The sequence below is a fragment of the Trichechus manatus genome, unplaced genomic scaffold (assembly GCF_000243295.1).
Source record: "Trichechus manatus latirostris isolate Lorelei unplaced genomic scaffold, TriManLat1.0 scaffold00127, whole genome shotgun sequence".
Classification (NCBI taxonomy): Eukaryota; Metazoa; Chordata; class Mammalia; order Sirenia; family Trichechidae; genus Trichechus; species Trichechus manatus.
The window spans coordinates 3,755,048-3,766,903 of record NW_004444063.1 but is presented as its reverse complement, the minus strand read 5'-3'; positions in this window follow the sequence as shown (position 1 = coordinate 3,766,903).

Below are 11,856 nucleotides of genomic sequence, written 5' to 3'. Positions count from 1 at the left end.
TTGTAGGCAGGGTATAGATGGATCATGGTTTTTAATCCACTCTGCCACTCTCTGTCTCTTTATTGATGTATTTAATCCATGTATGTTCATTGTAATTATTGATAGGTATATGTTTAGTGCTGTCATTTTGATGCCTTTTTTTATGTTGTTGACAGTCTTTGTTCCACTTAATTTTCTGTGCTGAGTCATTTTTCTTTTTGTCTTTTTTATTGTTGTTGATTTTGTATTTGCTGAGTCTTTATGTTTTTCTTGTTTTTTATTTTGATGTGTAGGATTGTTAGTTTCCTTTGTGTTTACCTTAAAATTTACCTCTATTTTTCTAAGTTTAAACCAATCTTTTATTTCTTGATATTGCCTTGACTTCCTCTCCATATTGAAGTTTTATGACTACATTATTTAGTCCCTCTTTTTTGTTTTAATGTTGTCATCTTTTACATATTGACGTCTCTGTTTCCCTATTTTCAGTATTTTACCTTCGACTTATTTTTGTGACTTCCCTATCTGGGTTGATACCTGGTTGTTCTGTCCTGGGTTCTGGTCTTGAGTTTTTATCTGATATTATTGATTCTCTAACTGGAGGACTCCCTTTAGTATTTCTTGTAATTTTGGTTTGGTTTTTACAAATTCCTTTAACTTCTGTTTATCTGGAAATGCCCTAATTTCGCCATTATATTTGAGAGACAGTTTTGTTGGATATATAATTTTTTTCTTTCAGGCTTTATATGTGTCATCCCATTGCCTTCTTGCCTGCATGGTTTCTGCAGACTGGTCAGAGCTTAGTCTTATTGACTGTCTTTTGTAGATGACTTGTCGTTTATCCATAGCCACTCTTAAAATTCTTTATCTTTGGTTTTGGCAAGTTTTATTATTATATGTCTTGGTGACTTTCTTTTGGAATCTACCTTGTATGGGGTTCAATGAGCTTCTTGTATAGATATCTTCCTGTATTTCATGATATCTGGGAAGTTTTCTGCCAACAAATCTTCAGCAATTCTCTCTGTATTTTCTGTTACCCCCTCCCCCCTTCTGGTATTCCAACCACTTGTAGGTTATTCCTCTTGATAGAGTCCCACATAATTCTTAGGGTTTCTTCATTTTTTTAAGTTCTTTTATCTGATTTTTCCTGAAATAAATTAGTGTCAAGTGCTTTATCTTCAATCTCACTAATTCTGACTTCCATTGCCTCAATTCTGCTCCTATGACTTTCTATTGAGTTGTCTAATTCTGAAATTTTATTGTTAATCTTTTGGATTTCTATTTGCTGTCTCTATGGACTCTTGCAGCCTGTTAAATTTTGCTCTTGTATCACCTTCTTAAGTTCCTCTATTGCTTTGCCTCTGTGTTTTTGGCTTGTTCTGTGTTTTGCATGATCTCCTTCCTGATCTCTTGAAGAGCTCTGTATATTAGTCTTTTGAATTCTACCTCCGGTAATTCCAAGACCTTCTCTTCCTTCAGGATGTTTCCTGGTTCTTTGTTTTGGTTGCTTGCTGAAGTCATCATGGTCTGCCTCTTTATGTGATTTGATATTGACTGTTGTCTCTGAGCCATCAATAAATTATTTTATGAATTCATTTTGTGTTTGCTTACTGTGCCCTAGCTTCTTGTTTTGTTTCAGTATGCCCAAATAGGCTGGTCGTGTGAGCTGCTTTGATTATTGGTGTCTTTGAAGCTCTCATGTCCTGTTACCAGGTGGTTAGAGTTGCTACTAGGTATGTGAGCTCAGGAGTCCATTTACTTTTCTTGTGTGGATTCAGCTTAAGTGTCCAGGTCGTTGGTCACCGAGTGTGTGGTGCAGGCTCTCATCTACAGTCCTAGAGGGGCAGGGCTACATAGGTGTGACTGGAGCAGGCACAGGTATCTAGCTGCAGTAGGGGTTTATGTGCCGAGCAAGGTAGGGGGCTGATGACTGCCCCTGAGTGCCTGGGTGGAAGGCATGTCCCTGTTCCGTAGAGCACATAGGTGGGTGGGTTTTGCAGCCAGACTTTGGGCACCCAGTGCTGTTGGCTGTAAGGACTGGGAGGCACCACTTATTCTCGGACCCCTGTCATGGGTGGCTAGGTGGAGTGGGTGGAGCCACAACCCCTCAGGCCCCTGATGTGGGTAGGTGAGGACTCTGCTTAATGGGCAGGGCGGTGTCAAATGTCATGAATATTCCACTCCCTCTTAGCTGTTGCAGTTGAAAATAGGCTTCAGGTATATACCCTGTTGTACTATGCTAATGAGGGCTTATACTGTTGAAATGGGCCCATACAGGTCTAGGCAGGGGTGAAAGGCATTCAAAGTCCATGGACCCCTTATGCCCTGTGCCTAGGCAAAGGGGCTGTGCCTGCCCTGAGATCCCAGCTTAGGAGAGCTGGCAGATAATTTTTTCCCGTTTGTTAATTTGTTCTCTCTCCAAAGCCAGGAGAATGGCTGAGGCCTGATGGGTCCCACTTCCAGCCCAGCGGGTAGGGCCATCACTAAAGCCAGACCGGGACTGGTGCAGAGCAAGGAGGGGGCATATGAATGGGCGAGAGGTAGTTCCCAGTGGAGGAAGGGTTTTTCTGATCCTGTGAGGTAGGTTAGACGCTTGCACTTAACTTTTGCAGATTCAGCACCGCTTCTCCCTGGTTCCGGAGGTTTGAGCAGACCCTTTGCTGCTTCGTTTCTCCTTGTATGGAAAATGCATCCCGAGCACTACTGCTTGCCTCAGCCTGTTCGCATCAGCTGATCCAGCCTGCAGGGTGCTGGCCAGGTCAGGTCTGGCAAATCCTTGCTGCTTTTGAACGGTCTCTTCCTTCCCCTGCTGCTCAGGGCTCCTAGATTGTCATATATAATCGATTCATTTGTTTTTCCGGGTCTTTGTTGTAAGAGGGACCACAGGAAGCATCTGACTACTCTGCCATCTTGGCCCCTAAGGAAAATATTTTAAACTAGTTTGACAAATTCCTAATTTCTACATTTATATAACCCTTGGTTCCTAATAAGGCAGTTGTTCATATTATGGGAAAATTTAACCTCTATTTTATTGGATCTATTAATATAGGAGGGAGCCCTGGTGACACAGTGGTTTAAAGCACTGAGCTGCTAACCGAAAGTTCGGCTGTTCGAACCTACCAGCTGCTCTGTGGGAGAGAGATGTGGCAGTTTGGTTCCGTAAAGATTTACATACTTGGAAACCCTAGGGGGCAGTTCTGCTTTGTCCTATAGGGTCACTATGAATTGGAATCTCCTTGATGGCAGTGGGTTTGGTTTTTTTGGGTTTATTAATACAGTATTTCTGAATATCTGAAGTTTCCCATTTCATTTGCCTATCTATATCCTGTACATCAGTTAGGCTTTCAGGTAATGATAGTTGTAAAAGAGAGTCCAAAGTGCAGTGGTTCAGATGAGATAAGCATACTTCTCACGCACTTAACTGTCCAGTGCTGTCCTTCATGCAGTTTTTGAAAGACCTGGGCTTACAGTCACTGCCATTTTCAAAACAGATCACTCCAGCTGTCTTCATTCTAGCCAGTATGAAAGGAGGAGCTGTGGAAGTCATCCTCTTTTAAGCAAATAAGACAAAGTTGCATCACTTTACACATTCTTTTGCAAGAGCTTGGTCACATGAGGTTGCAGGAGGGTCTGGGAAATGTAGTCCTTACTTGGACAGCCAGGACCAGTTATTATGGAAGAAGAGAATGGATTTTAGTGGAAATCTCTACCACATTCCCATAGGTAAGGATTGTGTGCGGAGACTGAGGTATAACAAAGAAGCAAAAATTATACCTACAGATTACATGAAACCAAATTGAGATTTCTGAAGCTAAATTATTACTAGTCATTTTTTTAAAACAAATTGTTAGTGCAGTAATGATTTGAGTGCCATCTTTGAGCCAAACACTATTCTGGGTCCATTACTGCACTAGACTAGTGTTTGTAGTCTAGTGAAAGGTTTAGACGAGAAACAGTTACAATATGATGAATATTATTTCTGGAGTAAATGGAAGCTATGAGAGTACCCAGAATGAAATAACATTTATGCTGAGAGCTGAAGCATAAGTAGGAATTGGCATGGGGAGATTGCTAGAAACAAGAAAAGAAACAATACACAAAAGCCTGGAAAGCATGACATATTTTTTCAACAACAAATAATTGTGTATGGTGGGTAGTGGTAGTGAACAACGGTTGGGAAGGGGAGAAGAAATAGACCAGATCATAGAAAGGCCTTGAAAATCAATTTTAAAGAATTTTTTTAATCAATATTTTATTGTGTTTTTGGTGAGAGTTTACACAGCAGATTAGGTTTCCATTGAACATTTTCTACACAAACTATTCAGTGACATTGGTTACATTTTTTGCAGTGTGTCAACATTCTCATTCTGTTCTGGTTGTTCCGTTTCCAGTAATCTAGTTTCCCTGCCTCCTTACCTTCTCATCTTTGCTGAAGGGTAATTGTTGACCATTTGGTCTCATAGATGATTTTTTTTAAAGGAGCACAGTACTCAGGGGTTATATTCTTTATTCTATGAGCCACTCTTTTATTTAACTAAAAGATAAACTCAAGATGGTTTTGGTTCAAGGTGTAACGAGTATCTCAGGATGATAGTTTCGGGGAGCCCTTTAGTCTCAGCTGGTACAGTAAGTCTGGACTTTTTAAGATTTGAGTTCTATTCCACATTTTTCTCCCGTTCTATCAGATTCCATCTATTGTCGCCCTGCTCAGAATGGTCAGTAGTGGTAGCTGGGCACCATCTAGTTCCTCTGGTCTCAGGCTGGATTCGACTGTGTTTTATGTTGACTGTTAGTCCTGTAGACTAGTTTCTTCTCTTTGAGTCTTTGGTTTCCTTCTTTCTCTTTTGCTCTGGACAAGTAGAGACCAATAGATGGCTGCTAACAAGCTTTTAAGACCGCAAACACTACTCATCAAACCAGGATGTAGAACGTAAACTTTATGAACTACATTATGCCAGTTGACCAAGTTATCGCACGAGACTATAGTCCTAAGCCTTCAAACCCAGAAAACCAGTCTTGTGAGGTATTTGGTTATGTCTAAGCAGTATTCTTAACTGTGCCCCCTATGTGGTTTATTACATATATGAATATATATGCATACATACAGATACATACAACCAAAAAAAAAAACCAAACCCATTGCCGTCGAGTCAATTCCAACTCATAGCAACCCTATAGGACAGAGTAGAACTGTCCCATAGGGTTTCCAAGGAGCAGCTGGTGGATTCAAACTGCCAGCCTTTTGGTTAGCAGGTGAATGCTTAACCACTGTGCCACTAGGGCTCCGCATATACATATAGATACCTCCGTATGTGAATACATATGTACGCACATATACCCATACGCATATATGCGTATATACATACTTAAGTAACCACATACTTTTTTTGGTTTTGGTTATTGTTGGTGTTGTTGCAAAATTATATATGTCTTATCCTTTACCAAAAATGACCTTTTCTCTTGTGTATTTCTTAGTGGCATCATTTACCTGGGTCAAGCTATGTGCACTTCACCCACATCACCAAAAATAACAAATGTCTCTATCTAGAGAGTGGTTTCCCCTTTCCCTGGTAATGGCTAATTAACGTTCATCTCTTTATATATAGCTATTCTTGTTTTCTTATAAAAGTGTGGCCATACAATATTTGCCCTTTAGTGATTGACTTATTTCACTCAGCATAATGTCCTCCAGATTCATCCACATTATATGTTTTGAGAACTCATCATTATTATTGATGGCAGTATGGTATGTCATTGTATGTATGTACCACATTTTGTTTATCCAGTCATGCATTGATGGGCACTTAGGTTGTTTCCATCTCTTTGTTCTTATAAATAGGGCTGCAGTGAACATAGGTGTGCATACGGTTGTTCATGTCTATTAGATCTCGGGGGTATATACCTAGGAGTGGGATTTCTGGATCATAAGGTATTTCTATTCTCGTTTTTTTGAGAAAGTGCTGTACCGTTTTTCATAGTGGTTGTACCATTTTACAATCCCACCAGCAGTGGATAAGGGTTCTAATCTCCCCACATCCTTGCCAGCATTCGTTGTTTTCTGTTTTTTTAATCAGTGCCATTTTAGCAGGGGTGAGATGGTATCTCATTGTGGTATCTCACTGTAGTTTTAATTTGCATCTCTTTGATGGCTAATGATTGCAAGCATTTTTTCATGTGTTTGTTGGCTGCTTGAATGTCCTCTTTGTTGAAGTGTTTGTTCATGTTCTTTGCCCATTTTCTAACTGGGTTGTCTTTTTGTTGTTGAGTTGTTGAAGTTTTTGGCTATGTCATTCCTGAAGATTTTTTTCCCAGTCTGTAAGTTGTCTATTTACTCTTTTGATAAAGTCTTTTGATGAGCAAATCTATTTAATTTTTATGATGTCCCAGTTATCTAATTTGTCTTCTGCTGTTTGTCCATTTGTAGTTGTATTTGATAATCTATTTTTGGGGAAAAAAATTAGGTCCCATAGTTTTGTCCCTGTGTTACCTTCCAGGAACTTTATACTTTCAGTTTTACCATTTAGGTCTTCCATCCATTTTGAGTTAGTTTTTATGGATGGTGTGAGGTATGGATCCTGTTTCATTTTTCTGCAAATTGATATCCAGTTTTGCCAGCATCATTTGTTAAAGAGACTGTTTCTTCTCATTGAATGTACTTTGACCCCTTGTCAAAAATCAGTTGTCCATACATGATGGATTTATTTCTGGGTACTCAATTCTGTTCCACTGGGCTATGTGTCTATCATTGAACCTGTACTAGGCTGTTTTGATTGCTGTGGCTGTATAGTATGTTTTGAGGTCAGGGCCTGTTTTCTTCTGAGGACAAGGTGAGCCATTAGAAAGTTTTAAATAAAGAAAGGCCTTGCTCAGATTTTTAGTTTAGGAAGATAGGTTGGCTTGGTGGAGGAGAGATGAGAGGCAGGCACTGTGGTAAGTTCTCATTTGGATGAGATAACAGCAGTTCAGATGAGGGTTGAGGCAGTGGGGATGGAGAGAAGTGAACAGATGGTAAGATCTGAGACAAAACTAAAGAGACATGGTGTCAGAAATGAGGGAAAGAGGAGTCAAAGATGATGCCCAGTTTTGGACTTCAGTGGTGATATGGTCTTAACTAGGCTGGGGAGCAGGTGAGTGTGTGTTCATGCTCATGCACACATGGTGGGGCAGGGGGTTAAGAGTATATCCAAGCCAAGTATGACAGATTAAAGATAGCCCTTGCCTATGAGTGTATGTCAAAGGTTTATATTTTTTCTAGTATAGTCCAAGATCTGCCCTTTGTAGATGAAAGTGAACATTATTTTTATAGCTGATGGAGGGTAAGGGGCAAAAAAGAACTACACTTGAACACAGAGAATCTAAATATTTTAAGTAAAAAAACCATTTCACTTGTTACTTTTTCCAAGGTTCAACTGAGCTACCAAATTCAACGAGCCTTAGTAACTACTGAGCATCTGCTTTACAATGTGATAGTCTACGTACTGTGCTGAACAAGACACAGTTCCTACTGTCAAGGAACTCAATAGAAAACAAATGGCTTCATATTAAGCCATGTAATGCCAATTTTTATTCATTCTGAATTGATATTTTAACATGCTTTGTCTCTCAAGATAGCTAATTAATTTTAGCCCAGAGCAAGTGAAACTACCGCCTATCTGCCTATTTCTAAACTTTAGGCTAGTTTTTAGATGGATTTCACCAGAAGAAATGGTTATTGTGCTAATTCTTTCTAAGTTTAGAAGTATCAGCTAAGAGATCATTCATAAATTATAATGATCCTGGCTTTTAAATCATGCTGCAAGCTACTTATATAGCTGTTGTATTCCCTCTGTCACACAGAGAAATGAATAATAAGAACTTCAAAGCATTGAGCATCCATAGTATGCCAGGTGCAGAATGCCTGATGACTGAAACTGATTATGACTTTTTCTGAATAACTGACTAGGGGACTGTACACACACACACACACACACACACACACACACACACACACAAGAAAGAAAGAAAAAAGACATCTTTTTAAAAATTATGCTTACTTTTTTTTATTCTGGAATAAAACATGCAAAATGTAAAAACAGAGTCTAATGACCCTCCACATGCTCATCACCAAGCTTTAGCAATTAAGAAGTCATGATTTCTCTTGTTTTATCTATACCCCCATCCGCTCCCCACCCCCTCAATTACTTTGAAGCAAGTTCCCCAAATCAAATCATTTTATCCTAAAGTAGTACACTATATATATCTAAAACTCAGATTCTTTAAAAAGCATAAGCATATCATTATTGTACTTAAAAATTAATAATAATCATTGATCAAAAGCAAGTATTCAGTGTTAAAATTTTCTTGATTGTCCCATAATTTTAAAAAATGTCGTCACTTGTTATGTCTTTTTATTGAAGTATAATTTACATATCATAAAATTTCACCCATTGTAAGTGTACAGTACATTTTATTTTTATGGCTATCCAATTATTCCAACACCATTTGTTGAAAAGACTATGCTTTCTGCATTGAATTGCCTTGGCATGTTAATTGAAAATCAATTGGCTGTAATGTGTTGGTTTATATCTGAACTGTTTTGTCTATTCCATTGACCTATATGTCGATACTTTACGCCAATACCACACTGTCTTGATTTCTGTAGTTTTATAAGTTTTGGAAATCAGGTAGTGTAAGTCTTCCTACTTTGTTTTTCTTTTTCAAAATTATTTTGGCTATTATTAGCCTTTGCATTTCCATATTGATTTTAGGATCAGTTTTTCAGTTTCTCCAAATCCCTAGAATTTTGTTAGAGATTGCATTGTATCTATAGATTAATTTGGAGAGAATTGCCATCATAACAATATTGAGTCTTCCGCTCTGTGAACATGGTAGTCTCTTTAGCTACTTAGGTCGTCCTTAATTTCTCTCAGCAGTGCTTTATAGTTTTCAGTGTACATGACTTGCACTTCTTTTGTTAAATTTATTCCTAAGTATTTATTATTTTTGATGCTATTGTGAAAGACATTGTTTTCCTAATTTCATTTTAGGATTGTTTGTTGATAGTATATAGCAATACAATAGATTTTTATATATTGATCTTTTATCTGGTAACCTGGCTAAACTCACTTACTAGTTCTGGTAGTTTTTTTGGTAGATTCCTTGGGATTTTCTAAATATATGTCAGCTGTGCATAAAAACAGCTTTACTTCTTCCTTTCCAAACTATATGTCTTTACTTTCTTTTTCTTTCCTTATTGTGCTGGCTAGAACCTCCAATACAATGTTTGATAGAACTGGTGAGAGTGGACATGATTGCCTTCTTCCCAATCTTAGGGGGAAAACATTCAGTCTTTCATCATTAAGTATGATGTTAGCTATAGGTTTATGGTAGGTGTCCTTTAACATTTTGAGGAAGTTCTCTTTTATTTCTGGTTTGTTGACAGTTGTTTGTTTATCATGAATGGGTGTTGGATTTTGTAAAATACTTTTCCTACATCTATTGATCAATGTATTTTTGTACTTTATTCTGCAAATTCGGTATATTACATTAATTTTTGGATTTTAAACCAATCTTGCATTCCTGGGATAAACTCTACTTGGTCATGGTGTATAATCCTTTTAATGTATTGCTGGATTTTGTTTGCCTATATTTTCTTAAGGATTTTTGTCCCATAAATTTTTGTCCCCAATTGCATTCAGTTGATATGTCTCTTAAGTTTCTTTTATGTATTCCATCTTCCTTTTTGACACTCTCCCTTGTAATTTATTTGTTGGAAAAACTAGGTCATTTTTTCCACAAATTCTGGATTTTGCTGATGGTATCCCTCTGGTATTATTTATATGTTTCTTAACTCTTGTATTTTCTATAAAGTAGTAGTGAATTCTAGAGGTGTGATGAGATTCCAATTTGAATATTTGATTTTTTGGCAAGAATCCTTCTAAGTGGTGTCGTGTATTTCCTATTGTATTATGTTGTTGTTAGTTGCTGTTGAATTGATTCCAACTCACCGTGACCCCATGTGTTAAGAGTAGAACTGCTTCATAGGGTTTTCGTGGCTGTAACCTTAAAGAAGCAGATTGCTAGGCTTATCTTCTGCGATTCTACCTGGTGGGTTCAAACTGCTAACCTTTAGGTTAGCAGTCGAGCACAAACTGTCTCATATTAGGTTGCACATAATAACTGTTTGCTTGGTATTATGATAGTAAAGTTGACCTGTAGGTTCAGGTATTCTCTGCCTGATCCATCCATTTTAAAATTCCTCATCAGCTTTTCACCTGATGGTTGTAGCAGCCACTGATGATCTTGGCCTAGCTCCATTATTTCATTAAAAAAAAAAAAACCAAACCTGTTGCCATTGAGTCGATTCTGACTCATAGCAACCCTACAGAACTGCCCCACAGGGTTTCCAAGGAGTAGCTGGTGGATACAAACTGTTGAACTCTTGGTTAGCAGCCGAGCTCTTAACCACTGCAACACCAGGGTTCTCCATACCACCAGGGCTCTCCCATTATTTCATTAGGGGTTGCAAAATGAAAATTTTCAATACTAACATTTCTTTGTTAATTATACAAAAAAGCTTCATCTCATCAAATATTTGGTTACCTTGAAATACACTGTCTGCACGAAAGTCAGGATAAACGCTTGACAAATACCAGGATAAATTCCCTTTATTTACCAATTTTCAGAATAATGAGTTGGTTTTCCAGCATAGCTTCCTTGTGTTTTGCTATGACAAGATGTTCCATGCTCACAAAAAGGTCTTTTGAGTTAGCAAGGCAATTTAGGGAAGCAGTGTGCTCTGCTTTGAATTTTAGGGTAGTTTTTGGAAGAATTTCTTTCACTTTCTAGAATTGCTATTTTATAAAATATTTAAGCTCTTTGAAAGAATCTGTACAATGGCACTATTATATTTTTAAACTTATTGTAAACAACGGATATTTAAAGAAAGATTAGCAGGGTAAGGAAGGGAAGCAAAGAAAACGAACAGCCTCTATTCTGAAGTGCCATACCCAGCCCAAGATCTTTTCCTAGTACATCTCTGATTCTAAGGTATCCTTTTGAGCAGACATTAGAGATGTGAGATATCGCTAAGCATACTTTTTTTTTCTTTAAAAAAATTTTTTTTATTGTACTTTAGATGAAGGTTTACAGAACAAATAGTTTCTCATAAACAGTTAGTACACATACTGTTTTACGACATTGGTTAACAACCCCACGACATGTCAACACTCTCCCTTCTCGACCTTGGGTTCCCTATTACCAGCTTTCCTGTCCCCTCCTTCCTTCTAGTCCTTGTCCCTGGGCTGTTGTTCCCCATTAGTCTCGTTTTGTTTTATGGGGCTGTCTAATCTTTGACTGAAGGGTGAACCTCGGGAGTGACTTCATTACTGAGCTAAAAGTGTGTCTGGTGGCCATACTCTCGGGGATTCTCCAGTCTCTGTCAGGCCAGTAATCTACCCTTTTTTTGTGAGTTAGAATTTTGTTCTACATTTTTCTCCAGCTCTGTCTGGGACCCTCTGTTGTGATCCCTGTCGGAGCAGTCAGTGGTGGTAGCAGGGCACCATCTAGTTGTACTGGACTCAGTCTGGTGGAGGCCGTGGTAGTTGTGGTTCATTACTCCTTTGGACTAATCTTTTCCCTTGTATCTTTTCTTCATTTTCCCTTGCTCCTGAAGGGGTGAGACCAGTGGAGTATCTTAGATGGCTGCTCACAGGCTTTTAAGACCCCAGACGCTACTCACCAAGGTATAATGTAGAACATTTTCTTTATAAACTATGTTATGCCAGTTGAGCTAGATGTTCCCTGAGACCATGGTCCGCATAGCCCTCTGCCCACCAATTTGGTCCCTCAGGGAGTTTGGATGTGTCTATGGAGCTTCCATGACCTTCCCTTGTACAAGTT